General features: G+C 31.0%; 1 protein-coding gene and 1 pseudogene across 1 annotated transcript in view; one reads left to right on the top strand and one right to left on the bottom strand.

The window, feature by feature from the left end:
• The window catches only part of LOC125853172 (nudix hydrolase 8-like), a 67,257-nt gene that overhangs the window by 33,509 nt on the left and 20,417 nt on the right, over positions 1–13,331 (top strand). The gene's annotated exons all lie outside the window — the stretch shown is intronic.
• Positions 2,751–13,331, bottom strand: part of LOC125853169 (disease resistance protein At4g27190-like) — a 33,018-nt pseudogene continuing 22,437 nt past the window's right edge.

Raw genomic sequence — 13,331 nt, 5'->3', positions numbered from 1 at the left:
GAAAGGCAAGGACAATAATTGAAGCAACTAGCAATGTGTTTGATTCAAAATGAAGTATGCAACTTAAATGTAGCAATTATTACATTGTTGGTAAACGTCAACAACCATAATTACTACTCTTTTTATTTACATCCACACACAGAGAAAGAAAACTCAGCTTTATACATCATGCATTAACTTTTTAAAAAATCATGTACGGATATATATATATGATCCTTTTCACACGTGTTTTTTTTTTTTTTTTGACAAAAGTGTAAAAAAGTAGCCCTCAACTTTCATTAATAGTTAATTTTATCCTTCATTATACAATTATACTATGTGGTTATTATACCCACCATCCACAAACTTATCGAATGTACCCTTAATATTGAGCAATAATTGACTTCTACACCTTTTTTTTTCTTAAAAAAAGTACTCCACCTAGCTTTGGAAATATACCTGAAAATACTGAATATGATTAATAATATTTTTTGTTCCTAAATTATAGATAAATGCTGATTCTAATCCCTTAAATGTAAGAATTTCGTATACATAACCAATGTCTCCATGCACCACGTCTCGATTTCGGATACATCATTCAACATTTCGATATGCAGCGTCCCAATTTTGGATACATCACTCAACGTTTCGATACATCTCGTACATCCCGATAAACTGCATTAAGTAATGTATCCGACCGATACATTGCATAAAGTGATGTATTCAAGAATATGAGAGAGTAGGAATTTTTGTAATTTTATGGTCAAAATTACCCCTCAACTTTATTTTATTGGTTGACTTTACCCCTGCCGTTAAAAGTAAGTTATTTTTACCCCTGCCGTCAATAAACTTAACAAATATACCCCTCCTTGGATGGAAAGCCCCAAATCAATTAAAATTACCCGATTTTACTTAAATTACTCAATTTTAACCCGACCCGACCCACTTAATAATATAAGAAAATTAGTGATCCACTTGAGGGATTCCTGGGCGTTATCCAGCTCGTTCACCATGTTCATGTGGTTTCCATACTCCAAAATAGACCATGATAAAACTGTAGCAGTAAATGTCACTGGAAATCCAAACTTCACATGGTCTCCAGCATCATACATTCCTCTACTTAAATCCAAATTCACTTGTCTTCCATCTCCCGTAGCTGAATCTCCTCTCCAAGCAATTTTATTATTCACCAATTTTCCAGCTGCAGTTAATAATTCAAAAATCAAAATAAGTACTCCTAAACTTAAGTCTAATTAAGTGACCAATGTGAATATAGCTAGTCTTACGCTTCTGAACGTCGAAGAATTGCATAGCAATGCTTAGAGCATTTGCATATTTGTTAGCCACTTGGTGAGCATCTGCCTCTGAAGAAGTAGAACGATGAAAGTATTTTCGGAAATTGATTAAAACAGCAGCAAGAACAAGAGCCATGATCCCCAGGATCAGTCCCCGCTAGGCCCATCTATTATCCTTGTGGGGTTCTTTCTCCATTCAATTTCAACTCTATTCACCAAAATGTTTCGAATAAAATCAGACCTTCCATTCTTTGAATGAACTAAATTATACTCTTCGTGTGTCCTCATAATATATGCTATTTGAGTATCTTGGCCATCACCAAAATACAGTACATTGAGTATCTTGAAAGTCGGGTATATTATTAAGTGGGTCGGGTTAAAATTTGGTAATTTAAGTAAAATCGGGTAATTTTAATTGATTTGGGGCTTTCCATCCAAGGAGGGGTATATTTGTTAAGTTTATTGATGGTGGGGTAAAAATAATTTGCTTTTAACGGCAGGGGTAAAGTCAACCAATAAAACAAAATTGAGGGTAATTTTGACATGTATTTAAGTAATTTTTTACTATATTTATCCACATATAAAGAGAAAAAGACCCAAAACCCAACACACAATAAATAAATGTCAACAACCATGATTAAATATACCTTCAATTTTAAGATTTAAAATAGATATATATTTAATTAAAAAGTAGTATATATATTCTTATCGTCTAACAAATGAGGTATATATACTCTCATTGTCAGAAAATAATGCATATGTAGCAACTGCTTTGTACTACATGAATTAACTTCAATTTGGACTGGTTCAATTTTCACCACTGAGCTGTCTATTTCAGTACAACTAAATTCGGAACATATGTTACTGATTGTTAAACTGCCAACAACCAGCTATTCATTTTCCTTTAATTTATTATGAAAATTTGTCTACCGGATATTTTTAGTATACTTCCTCTGTATTTAATTACTTGTCCATTTTTTATGATTTAGTTGTCCTAATATTTGTACATTTTGACAAATCAAGAAAGAACAATTTTTTTTACCTATTATACCATCAATTAATTACTTTGAAAAAGATACAAGTTTTTGAAAATCTTCGGTTTTTAATTCATCTACTTCATAATTAATAGGGGTAAAAGTCAATAATTATTTTCTTAATAGATATGTCAATTCAGAAGTGGACAAGTAATTACAGATAGAGAGAGTATTAGTTGTCTATAATTCACATTACTAAAAATAGGTATCTCGAATGATTTATCAATTTATAAAATCAAGATAGAATTAATTGCAATTTTTTAAAACTTTTTTGCTCTTACAATTAATTCTTTTTAAAAGTGTAAATAAATTTGTAAAATTTCAAAAAGTTTCTTAAGGGGTAAATAAGTAAACCTGTTCTTTTTATTTATAATTTCTTATAAAACCTATAAAAGAGAAAGTGTATAACTAATATAGAGCAAAAAGAGTATAAGTCCTACTCAGTGTACAATCAATCAAGCAATCAAAACATCGGAACCAGAGAGCAAGAAGAAACTTTAGATATCTGACAAGGTGGAGATTCGGGGTCGTTAAACCAGTAAGTTCCTTCCTTTGTATTTCCACTCAAATTTTCCTGAATGAGAAAACAACGAGTCAAGCTCAACACACTTGATAATATTGAATGATAAACCACTTCTTCTAGTATAATACTAAAAGCATTTTCATAATTGAGAATTATGAAAGTTAATTGGCACATCACCTTAAATGCAGTGAAATGATGCTCTAAATTTGACTTGAAGTTGTCGTCATCCCACTCCAGTTGGCTCCACCATTCTGTTGTTCCTTTTATTAGTTTGATGTTGTTGGAGGTTTGAATAGAGAGAAGCAACTTCCTTATTTGATTAGGACCTTGTAAGGTAAGTTCCTCCAGGTGTTCCAACATATTCTGTGGCTCCCCCAACGTTCCTACATTTCGTAACAACTCTACCAGTTGCTTACAATGGATACTTATAATTTCTTCCAAGTGCTTAGGTAAAGCAAAAGCATCGCCAACATTGAAAAGACATGTTAAACTATGACAACTATATACAACCAGTTGACGTAATTTAGTCAATCTTAGGCCCAGGTATTGACTGAAATCAGAGACACTCTTTAAATTATGAACGTACTCAAGGCTGAGATATTTCAGATTTGGCAAAGGATCAAATTGTCCACTTCCTTCTTCCACTGGTGTGAAATAACAAGAACATTTGTGAATGCATGTTGATTTTAATCCATTAAAACTATTCTTGTTCACCATCACCTTCCTGAGACCCATGCATTTTTCCAAGTACAAATGTGAAGCAAACTGCAACATGCCTGAGAGCTCTCCGTTACTGAAAATTTCACAATGGGAGACACTTATCTTACTTCTTGACTTGTTCTGTCGTACCTGAGCTGTAGTATTCCCAACACTAATGTGAAATCTTTTTAATCTTTTCATCCAGGTGTGGTCTCTATTGAAAATTGATGAGCTATCTAATCTAATAAAAAGAGATGTCAGATTGTGTAGAGACGATATCTCATCAAAAGACGTTGGTTCAACAACAGTCACCCCTTTTTTTCCTGGCAAAATCTCTATCGACACATCATAATTCATCTTTAAATTGTACTGATAAGAGTCTGGCATGATTTCATAATCCGTCTTTAACATTTCAATGCTAGGCAATTTGAGGAAAAATCCTTGGCGGATGCTCTCATTCAAATCACCTACAGGCAGATTTAATAGCCTCAGATTTATCAACTTGTCCATTCCTTCCGGTAGACGACATAATTTTGTATTATCACAATCGAGCAACTGCAAATTGGAAAGATTACCAATAGGTGGTAACAGAGGCGAATCTAGGATTTTTCGAACATGGGTGCATCAAGAAAAATGTATTAAGTGAGAATTGATCTGAACATGGTGCACCAAGAAAAATGTACTAACTGGAAATTGATCCTTAAGTTCTCAAGGTCAAAAACTCAATTAGACTTCTTATAGTACGGGTGCAAGAATATAATATAATACAAATTTTAGAAAATATATACATAAAATATCTAGTTTTACGAAGAGACCACGGGTTCAAATGCCCTATTATTTGCCTTTAAATTCGCCACTGGGTGGTAACTCTTTCAACTCATTGCAATTTTGTAGTATTAGAGCACGTAGTTGACATAAACTATTGATGGAACAAGGCAGTGCTCTAATACCAGTTTTACTCAGATTCACAACTCTTAGGGATGGAAATGACAAAAAGAATTCATTGGGAATTCTCCAAAGGCGATCACTATCTTGCAAAAGCAATGATGTTGTCACTGGGAATTTTTTGATGTAATCAGGTAGATGTTCAATTTTGTTGCTTACGAAAGATATTCTCTTGACAGAAGCTGACACTTTAATAAGAAATATCTCAGTCAACCCAACTCCAGCTTGAAAAACAGAAGTGTGATCATCCCCAAAGGTATTAGCTATCCATTTAGCAACTTCACGAACCACATCGTGCATCTTCACATAATCCATCTCGTGTGTTTCTAGCAAGGAGACGTCTTTTAGACTCTCAATCATTGTGATTCCCCTGTTGTAGGCTTCTTCATATGTGTAATGACCCACTTGGTCATTTCTATATCTTGCATTCTGTGTGTCGTTTACTGTTGACATTGCTGCCAGATATAAGGAGCAATACAAGAAACAATTTCGAATGTCACCTCTCCTTTTGTTCACATGTTTGCTTCTTTGCTCCGAGGATAATTCAATATCCGGAGATTCTAAAGAATCAAAACTCCACTTGATGACCTTGTAAACCTTATCTTTTACATCTTTGTTATGAGGTTCGGACATTCTAAGTGATTTCAAAGCATCTTCCCAGAGCTCGACCCTAGTCTTCCCTCTCATGGATGTTCCAATAACAGTGATTGCTAAAGGTAAACCATCACACTCTCTTGCAATTTCCATTGCCAATGGTTGAATTTGTTCTAAATTGGCAATATCTCCTGCATTTTTGACAAACAGTTTCCAAGATTCATTCTCATCCAATGTGTAAACCTTCATTTCGGTGTCTGTATTCATTTGCATACAAACATCCAAAGAACGAGAAGTTATAATGACCTTGCTTCTTGCGGGATGTTCAGGTTTGGGCACACCTATATGATCCAAATATATAGCTTCCCAAATATCATCTAATATGAGAAGGAAACTCTCTTCTTGCATAAGCCTTTGATAGATTTTGCTGGCAATGCTTTCTACACTTTCCTCTTTATCTACTTAGGTTTAATCTGCTGACAATTTGTGCTTGAACTTTTTTTATGTCTATTGGCGGTTTTGGCACTATAACCCATACCACAACACCAAAAGACAGTTTAGAATTTGATACATCAGTCTTTAGGAGCTCATTGTTCAGATTCTTCACCAACGTCGTTTTCCCAACTCCTCCCGTACCAAACACACCGATGATGCATACCTGAAAGGATAATTTACCCACTAGTAAAAGATGCAACAATGGTAGTATAGAAGAAATTTAGAAAATTAGAGAAACAAGGACGTTGGATGTTTTGATCATTATGCATTATAGATATCATCATATAATCATATGATATATCATATATTATTAACTATTACTAATCATTACTAATTACTAATTACTAAAAGTGGGAACATATATCATATATCAGAAACTCATTCATTTTTTGTAACTCAAATATAGTGTTTAATAATATTCAAGTGACCAATTTAGCAATTACCAAAATCTAAACAATTTAAAATTACTAATCTTGATTTAATTCCAACAATTAATACCTTATCATCTTCTAAATGTTGTAGGATTTTGTTGAGATTCCTTGTTGCTGCGGACTGGCCTTCTATTGATGGTCGATTGAGGAACTCAACTTTTTTCACCTGGTAATTTTCTACCATCAAATTGAATCCAAAGTTTTCTCCGACTTCTTTAAGACTGCAAAGTTGATCTCGGATGTTCTGCACTTGAGTGCAGACCTCCGAGCGGAGGCTGCAATTTGGACAACACTTATATTTACGTATCTTAGCCATTGCAATGTTTTCTTGCATAGTTTCCCATTCATACTCCAGCTCGCAAACATCTTCGATCCACTTGATAACATCTGGTTTTGGTTTATAGCCTTCTCCCTTAGCTTTTTCCGTCTTTCCTTTGATATCATCTCTTAACTTTGTTATCTTCTCCATTTCATCCCTTAGATTTTCAATTTTTGACGAGAAACGGACAATATTTTCAATCTTAGGATAGATGCATTTACATACAAACTTTCCGACCTCAACAACAAAGCCGCCCACAGCATTAATAAGTATTTCCATTGGTAAAGAAAATGTTAGTGATAGAGAAATTCGCAAATGAAACTAAGCTGATTGTTACTTGTTTGTTTAAGGCAGAGAAAGTAAATAAAATTATTGGTAAAAGTCAAGGAATTAACATAATAATAAAACTAGGCAACATGATTAAAATAATATTTAAGCACATGATCCACTTGACAACGGTATGTAAATGTCAACGATTTGGACTCGTTCAGTTTTTCACAATTTATAAGCTGTCTTTTGATGTCTCAAAGAGCTTCTCTATTTGCCAACATCCATCTATTCAATACAACAAATTGTGAAAGTCTAAAGTGCTTTGTTTTATTTTTCTAATTTGTTTGCATTAAACTCTGTGTCAAGTCAAAACAAGACAAACAAATTGAAATAGAGGAGTTGGTATTTTAGAAAGTTGAGGTTGTTGAAGCATGGATACATGAAGTGAATAGTTTTGATGGTTAATATGTGAACCGGGTTCATAATTTGCCTGTGTGTTGGTATTAAAGTTAAATACAAGGTATATGCTAAATATAACAACAAAACTTTTCCTCTAAATCTTTGAAGCTTAATCTATATATATATATATATATATCTATATCTATCTATATTACCTTAAAAGTATAAAGTTCTAACTTGAATGTTAAATTACTATAATATTCCTAGCTTAAGTTGTGACTTTTTCGATAAATTGTGACTTTTCTAATAAGTTGTGACTTTTTCAAATGGTTGTGATTTTTCGATGTGTTGTGACTGTTCCAAAAAGTTGTGACTTTTTCAATAAGTTGTGACTTTTCCAAAGGGTTGTGACTTCTTGAAAATGCCGTGACTTTTCAGATAAAGCACAAAAACCACTTGTTCATACTACCCTTTCTTGATTATATATAGAGGGGTTTTTTCTCATTTTTCAACCACATTTTTTTTTAATCTTGTACTCTTCTTCTTGCATTTTAAAAAATTTCGTGTGATTTATTGTCATTGAGTGAGTTTGAAGTTTAGCGGAATATGACGTACCACTATTTTGATGAAGTAAACTGTTCTATCCTAAGAGCGTATATTCTTTAACTTCGAGTACTTGATAAAAATAATTCTGATGATATAATAATTAATTTTTGGGAAAAGGGTTCAAAACACACCTCAACTATGACCAAAATTGTTGTTACACACTCTAACTTTGCGGGGGTCCTATGGCCCCCCTAAACTATTTTTAAATGTATTATTGAAGGTATTATATACACATAACATGAGCGCGTCAGGTTAAAATGAAACCATCTCTATTTTCCACATGGCAGCCACATCATTTTTCTTTTTATTTTTTGATAAGAAATATGTACAAATGTCAATTTTTAATAAGTTAAACTTAATTATTATTATTATTATTATTATTATAACTTAAAAGTCAATATTGTTTATATTTTCCACATGGCAGCCCACATCATTTTCACCAAATTTTGTTGGTGAAAATGTGATCTAGTTCCTTTTGGCTTGTAGAACTTGATTTTCAACTAAAAATTTGATTTTACTCTTCTTATTTCCGAAGCGATTTTTGAACTATTTTACCTCGATTTCAATCCTATCAATATGGGTATCATTGAACTCCTTAGCCCGTATTTGAGCATGATAGTGTTATTGAGCAGTAGACTGAGGTAGGGGGTCCAGCCCAACCTCATATGGTTCCCAACAGCGCTCCGATGCTTCAGGAGTTAATAGTCAGGTTATTGGCTAGATGGGATTAGATCATGTCAAATCAGTACCATAACCATCTCAACAACTCAATACCAAATCAATACGAAATGCAATGCAATACAATGGCCAAAATCCTATAAACACAGCAGCTTTCTTGATCAGATAATCGGGTCCCATGGGGGACTCGCAAAGGTCCATATACCAGCACGTACAGACGGTGTAACAAAATCCAAATTCCTCACTATATTAAAACAGACTTGGAATGTGATTAACCCTCTAGAATCGTAAATTGCAATGATCAAACAACTGAATTACAATGGAAATGCTGAATTAACAAGTAACTAAGATAGAGATAAGAATTAGGATGAGAAGCTTAGATTCTAGAAGAAGAAGAGAGGAACACACTTTTTCTTCAATATGCATAACCCTTCTTTCAAACCCACTATAGCTTTTAACCAAATGCTAATTGGGCCTGGATCCCAAATAAAATACTCCAACATTTTACTCGGCCCAATCTCATTCATCACTTTTAACCCGTAGTCCCTTATAGAGTTAACTTGGTTCACAACAGACGGTCTCTACGTGCTTGTGCGGATAATTTCAATGTACTATCACAAAATAAAACAATCTCCGACACAAACAATCTCCACGTGCCCCACTCATAAACATAAAACTATTGCAACATGGACTGTCTCCACGTGCTCAAGCCTTACTCATATTCAATCTTATATTCATGCATGTGCATAATATATTATGAACTGATTAGGAGATGATGATGCATCTCATTTCAACCAAATATATTCATCTCATCACAACATATATGAGCTCATGAAGAAAATATAAACACACAAAAAGTAACCAAGTTCACCAAATTCAGAAGTCTCAATATTTCCGTTATCTCACAACTCAAGGTGTACTATCAATTTCATGACTCTGGTATCCATATAAATGCTCATTATCTCATTTACACGGTACCAGCATAAATGTTTGTTATCTCATTTACGTGGTACCCCTTTATTACCAATTATCCTTAGATTCATTTAACTCACAAAACTAACACTGCAAAGGATCTGTAATCTTTAATTAGTTGCCTCAAACGGAAGCCCAAATGCCAAATTGTGAATTGGCCCTTCCACAATGCTTCTGAATAATAAAATTTATTCAAATTAGAGGTGTACAAAACCGAACCGAAAATCGAACCAAACCGCAAATCAAGTCAAATTGAAAAAAAAACCCGACTAGTGGTTTGGTTTGACTTGGTTTGGTATTGGAAAAGAAAACCCAACTATATTTGGGTTGGTTTGGTTTCAACTAAAAAAAACCAACCCGAGACCAAGCCAACCCGACATTATATATATAATTTTAAAATTTTATTTTATACGTAAAAATATTTACTTTGATATAATTTTTAAATATTTCTTATACTTTTTCATAGTTTTTATCTTTTAATATATTATTTCATGTTTGAAAGTTAGAATTCCTAATGGTCCAATAAAGATTATAGTTCATAGATGTTAGTACTTTATTTATATATAAAAGGAGAAAGAAAAAATGACACATGTCAACACCACAAATTTTCAGTATTTTAAATAATTTTAAATAATTAATAATCAATAATAATTAAATAAATAAATAAATATAGACACATGTCAATAATTAGAATTAGAATGACACATGTCAGTACCACAAAAAATAGGATTTTTAAATAATTAAAATTACTAATTACATGTAATAGGATTAAATAGTAAACTCAACCTTTTGTAATTATCTTAAATTCGAAATTAAAATATTAAATTTATTTATTAAAGAATTACTTAAAATTAACGTGATATAATCATTTTATAATTTTCAAAATTTATATAAGATAATAACTAAAAAATTTAACTATCTAAATCTGAAAAACAAAAAATAAACATTGCAGAACATGAGTGTGATTATTAATTTTAAATTATTATTATTTAAAAAAAAAAAATAAATAACTGCTCCATTTTAGTCAGTGGATAGTTTTAAGGAACAATTTAATTAGTGGATAATTTTAAGGAATAATTTCAAATTTAAAATTATTATAAAAATAAAAATTACAAACTTAACTAATAATAATAATAATAATAGTATTACAATTTTTTCAGAAATGTTCCAAATGACAGTCACACATAAAATTCTTTTCCAGGTATCATTTTTTCTATTTTTATTTAAATAAATAAATTTCGGCAACGGTTTTAAATGATAAAATCTATAAGTGTTTTCAGTTTTTAAAGGAAAAAAAATAAACAAACGTGGGTTGTTAACCTTTTTAAGAATTGTGACAGTTATCTAATTTTACACTTCTTAAATTAAAAAAAATTAACTAAAAAAAAGTGTAGTTGTTAAGCATCTCAAGACCTTTTTGTTTGATCAAAACAATATTAGAAAAATTTAATAGATACATTATATCATATATATTTAACTATTAGAAAAAAAATAGAATATTTTTAAGTTTTTCAAATGATAGAAGATTTTTTTACATACCGTTTTAAAATATAATATATTATCATGGTTATCTATATATGATTAGTTTTCTCGTTAACTATCTTACATTCGATCTCTTATAGATATATATCAAATTAAGACACATCCAAGGAGGGATCATTCCTCCATTAGTGAAGGAGATTTTCTATATATGTCAATATCCAATCAAAGAATACAATACTGGTACAATTATTGGTCTGATGGTAAGTTATGCTTCTTTGAAAGAATTCTTTTCACAAAAAACTTACTTTTTATATTACAAATATTTTGAAATTCTAAAATGTTATGTTTCGGATGGTTATCAGTGAATTGAAAATAGGGTGTTATTAGCAATGAAGAAGATAAAACAAGGATGTTGATGTCAGGGCCACAAATTCTATGTCAGGAAAGGAAAAAATTAAATATATAATAGGAGAAATATTTATATAAAATAATTTAGTAAGGAAATACTTAAATTAAAATCAGAAAAGGAACAAAAAATATATTAGTAACTAAGTAATCAAAATAATTAATTTAAAATCTGAAATTAAAAATTAAAAACAATTTAAATCTTAAAATCTCTTTAAAGGAGAAGAATACTTATGCACGATGGAGTTTTTTAAAACATAATTCATATTCAATTAACAAAGTTAATTTATAGTCTGAAATTTTAAATATTTTAAATCTGAAAATATTTTCATTCTAAACAACAAAAAAAGAAGAAGATAACTTTACCCATTTAAAAAAAAATAAAAAAAATCTTCCCACATTTTAAAAAATAAGACGAATCTCTGCTTCTTATCCTCCTATATATTTTTGTATCTATTGTTTTTAATTTTTTATCGACTTTTAATAATTATATTATACCATCAGATTTTTGCTCGATGTTGAGATAAAGAAAAATTAGGAGTAAGTGGCCCATGAAAGTGAAAAACATCCTTTAAGTTTATGTATCGTGGTGAATTTGTTTTAGAGAATTAGAAAAATAAATGTAAGTTTTGATGCATTTGATATTTGGCATATTAGAAAGATAAAGTATAATGAATATTTTATTTAAGTTGAATATCTGAATAAAATAAGTATAATGCCTCTAATTATGATCCGTTAGCATCTCTGAAATAGTTGAAGTTGTTACAAAAAATAATAGTTTGCATCGATTTGGCCAAGAATGACATTCATATTTATTTTTTCAGTTTTCTGTGTGAAAGTTGGAGGTTTAAATAAAAAGATTTGTTAATTAAATTTGTGTTTTTTTAAGAGTATTATACTAAATATACTATCATTAAAATAAAAAATTAAATACTAAATATTAATTAAAAATCTACATGCATCACAAAAAACCACGTGTCATTTTTAGGATAAAATTAGTTGTCATTGTAATTTTAAGTTATTGGTATTATTAAGTGCATAAAACATTTTATTAGTTATTTTTAAGTATAAAATTATCACATTTTAAATTATCCGCGCAACGCACGGGCACATATACTAGTTATAATAAAGCTTCAATCAAAATCAAATTAATACTAATGCAAAAAGAAAATCAATTCAACACTAATAATGACAATAATACTGAATATTTGTTCTTTAGGTTTACTTAGGTTTAGACAATTAAAATACATAATCTAATTTTAATTTTCTTTAATATTTAGTCATGTAACTAATACTTATTAAATCTATTTTAGCATGATTTAGTATTTTTAAATTATGATCATTTTCATTATGGCTTATTAATTTGTAATATTTGTTTTACATGATTTCATTATTATTTTTTTGTTAGATTTTGTAGTGTCATTAATCATATCATATTTTGTGTTATTTTTTTTAAGAAACACCTTAGATAGTTGTATTTTGGTAGGACTAAAGAAACATTTGAAGTACAAGTAAATTATATGTTTGTATGAACACTTTACCGGAAAACCCCGAAAATCCGAAAAAACCCGAGGTTCAATGTCACGCCCCGAGCCTACACCCTGGACGTGGCCGGCACTCGAAGACCATTGCTGGTCCCCAAGCGAACCCTCATCCTGGCTGACTCCAAGCGAAATACTAACTTAAGCATACAAGAGCTTAAAACTGAATAAGAGTTTATAAACTCAACTTTACAAATCTCTAACTCAAAAGAAAACTCTGTATAATAGAATATATATACAACTCGCCATAAAAGGCAACTTTAGTCTTCAAAACATTTAACAAAATAAATGAAGAGACTTCTGAAACTCTATTGTCTATCTATGAAGCCTCTAATTGATAAAGATGGAAGCCGGGACAAGACCCACGACCTCCTAACAACTGATACAACTGAAAGGTAAATGAAATCCTCCGGAAGCAAAGAGGCTTGTCATAGCTAACTGGAACTCCCGGATGTATCAACGAATCTCCTGTTGATGATCCTGAATACCTGTGTCTGCATCATAAAAAGATGCAGGCCAAATGGCTCAGTACGTGGAATGTACGAGTATGTAAGCTGGAAAGCTAAACAACATAGGCTAGAAGAAAAACTGGAATAAACTGAATAACTTACCTCTTTTCAAACTTTCTCAACTCAAGGAATACTCAAAACTACTCAAACTTACT

Source organism: Solanum stenotomum, unplaced genomic scaffold (genome assembly GCF_019186545.1).
Source record: "Solanum stenotomum isolate F172 unplaced genomic scaffold, ASM1918654v1 scaffold9835, whole genome shotgun sequence".
NCBI lineage: Eukaryota > Viridiplantae > Streptophyta > Magnoliopsida > Solanales > Solanaceae > Solanum > Solanum stenotomum.
Note: the sequence above shows the minus strand (reverse complement) of the source record. Positions and strands in the feature narration are given on the sequence as shown.